We start from the raw sequence: 3,175 nt of genomic DNA on the forward strand, positions 1-3,175 counted from the left end.
GAGGAAGGCATCAAAGCTGGAACACTCCTGTTTGCGGATGATGGTGTACTGCAACATTTTGTTGCATATCTCATGTTATTATATATATATATATATAATAATGAAAAATATATTTGAAAAATGAATCTGTAAATTCAACACCCTGCCCTATGTGCCTTTATTGTCTCAAGAAGGTTGGTCATCCTCCTTTAGGCCATCATTTTAAAATGATTTATAAAACATCTGCAGATTGTGCTGCTTTTGTTGTTGCTGCCAGAATGATCGGAAGAGACTCCTCTCACAGGTTTGCTCCTCTTCCTTACAAATCCAGGGAACCAAATACAAACCTTTGACATGGAAATGAGTTACGCAAAAGGGAGCCATTGCCCATCCTCCTTGCCTATTATTGCATGACCCCATTTTAAAAACACTTTGTCAAGGAAGTAGCAGTTTGTCTGCTAGTTTAATAACTACCCAGGAACAAAGCCAAGAGCATCAACTAAATTGTAGCAATGTTTACAGTAATGAGGCCTCTACTCCACACCACAATTACAGACCCCGTATTGCTTTATAGCTGGAGGCCCATAAACTAGTAGCTCATAAGTAGGATTATTGCAACTGCTCTGTGATAGTGCCCTGGGGTTTGGGGGAAATTCATCATATGGGGCTCGGGGGAAGGAAAGCAGCAGGAGGAGCTGCACACCACAGCCATTACCTTACGTTAGCACACACCTGTCATCAGGACTATAGCCTTCCTCGGACTGTAGGGCTCCATGAAAGGATGCTAATTCACCTGCTGATCCTAAAGAGGTTCTTTGGAAATACAGTGGTACCTCGGGTTAAGTACTTAATTCGTTCCGGAGGGCCGTTCTTAACCTGAAACTGTTCTTAACCTGAAGCACCACGTTAGCTAATGGGGCCTCCTGCTGCCGCCGCGCCGCCGGAACACGATTTCTCTTCTCATCCTGAAGCAAAGTTCTTAACCTGAAGCACTATTTCTGGGTTAGCGGAGTCTTTAACCTGAAGAGTATGTAAACTGAAGCATATGTAACCTGAGGTACCACTGTAAATGTAACTTCCCTGTCCTCTCTGAGGGAGCAAACCTCTCTCTAGAGTCTAGACTGTGCCCCTTTCAAGTTGCCGGTGTGAGTGAATTGATCCTGGGAATTGTAGTTAAAGGTGCTGAGGGCTGTTAGGAGTCCCCAATTCCCCTCCGAGAGCTACAGTGCCAGAGCGGTTTAACAATAAGTTCTTCTTCCCAGGGAACTCTGAGAATTGTAGCTCTGGAAGGCAAATAGGGGCGTTTCTAACAACTCACAGCGCCCTTAACAAACTTCAGCTCCCAGAATTCTATACCCAACATTCCTCAGGTGAAAAGAGGGACATTTCTCACTCCCCCAAACTGACCCTTCTCAACCCCCCATTTTTTGTGTCCCCTCCCCCCAAGCATATCCACCACCACAACACCCCCCACCATTCTGATAAAACCCCTTGATCCCTATTTTATTTTATTCTTTGGTAGATTTACAAAAAGATAAACACACATCAGTAAAGGAATTTTAGAAAGGGGAAATATAAGAAAGCTCCCTCTTTCTTCTCAGCCAGGCTGGGCCCTGCCTTCTGCCTGGACCCCAGAGCTGCCGCTGCCATCATCGCTGTTGCTCAGGACAAGTTCCTCCTCCTCCCTGAGCGCTGGTGGGGGAAATAGGGACATCTGGGGTCAACTCAGAAGCTGGGATGGCTTTCATAATTCCAGGAATGTCCCTGGAAAATCGGGGTACCTGGAGGGTATAGAATTCTTTGGAGGAAGCCATGACTGACGTGGCATCATGGGGCTTGAAAGGTATGGATGTGGCCTCTGTCAGGGGCTGCTTACTGAATTCAAGACCTGACAGGTGCTCTGGTATTTATAGGGGCCCAACCAGAGGCATAACATGGCCTGCCAACCTCAGGGGCTGATGTTGCTTTCCATGCCAGTCTTCAGCACTTATAAAATGAGGTCAGTTTAATTAGTCTTTATAGAAGATAGGATCCAACCAAGATCCACTGGATGGGATCCACCAAACTGTCTCCACACAAAGGATCTTGGGTTTGGATTGCACTGTTTAATAGGCTGCTCACTGACCTCTGTCCAAATGCAGCAAGATGAAAATGGAGAAAGAATCAAAGGAGCAGAGTCAGAATCATGCCAAAAGGGGGGGGGGGAAGCAACCACAAATCAGCCTCAGTCAGAGCAGAAATGTGGAGGAATTTGCTGATCTCACCAACTCTTCTTAGTCACTGTGATTAGCAGTCAGCTCTATTGTTCTACATGAGAGTAGCGATAGATGTTGCCATGGTTTGCGGAAGGGGTATCCATGGCAATGCTTCTATGCAGCCCACCAGACGTGGGTGTTACCTGTGCTATGGATGAGTGTATAAATATCAGTTTACCTGAAGGTGGTGACCCATGGTTGCCATGGAACCCACAAGAGCATCTTCTCTGGAGAGGGGGTTGTCATAGAAACAGTGCTGTCTCTATGGCAACAGTGCATCATTATTTCCCCTCTTTCAACTGAAATATGTTTAAAGAACCTGTTGAGGAAAGTATGTGCATTTATTGGAAGTAAGAGCCAATATCCAGGCCTGGTATGAAATATTAGGGAGGCTGATGTGCAAACCCACTGAAGAGATGCATTTGTTTCTTCTTTGCATTTCAGAGATACTGTAGATCAGGGGTTCCCAGCCGGCTGTCCATGGACCACCAGGGTCTGCCTGCAGCATGTCTGTGAAGAACCAGGGCTGTGGTTGTGAATGGTGGCAGTGGCAACAGCAACTACAGCTGCTCCAGGATGGACCGGAAGTGATGGGCAGGAGGAAGTGGCCTGAAAAGGGTCAAAAACACATTGCACCTCATGTATTACAATCTGAATTCTTGGGACTCAAATTGTATTACAAAAACCATATAGCATATAACACAGTGCATTACCATTGCTACCATAGGCTGATGAATCATTAAGTCGTCCGCCACGACCCTCAGCAATTTTTGAGTGGTCCATGGGAGAAAGGGTTTGGGCATCACTGCTGAAGGTGGAACCAGATATGAGAAAATTGGCTCCAGTTGTCCTTTACTCACCTCCTTTGCCAGCCCTTTGGTGTAGGACCTCAGAAGCCTCCTGTTCTCACTTCCCCAATCAAAGAATGTGTTGTGTAGATA

The 3,175-nt window shown here is 46.1% G+C and overlaps 1 long non-coding RNA gene across 1 annotated transcript; it reads left to right on the top strand.

Annotated features, from left to right (window-relative positions):
- Positions 1-1,519: 1,519 nt before the first annotated feature.
- LOC308483891 lies at positions 1,520-2,953 on the top strand. The gene is made up of 2 exons (XR_013989828.1): positions 1,520-2,565; positions 2,679-2,953. It is a non-coding gene; the product is annotated as an uncharacterized lncRNA (long non-coding RNA).
- Positions 2,954-3,175: the final 222 nt, after the last annotated feature.

This window comes from Podarcis pityusensis, assembly GCF_964106645.2.
Source record: "Podarcis pityusensis genome assembly, chromosome: 8".
Taxonomy (NCBI): Eukaryota; Metazoa; Chordata; class Lepidosauria; order Squamata; family Lacertidae; genus Podarcis; species Podarcis pityusensis.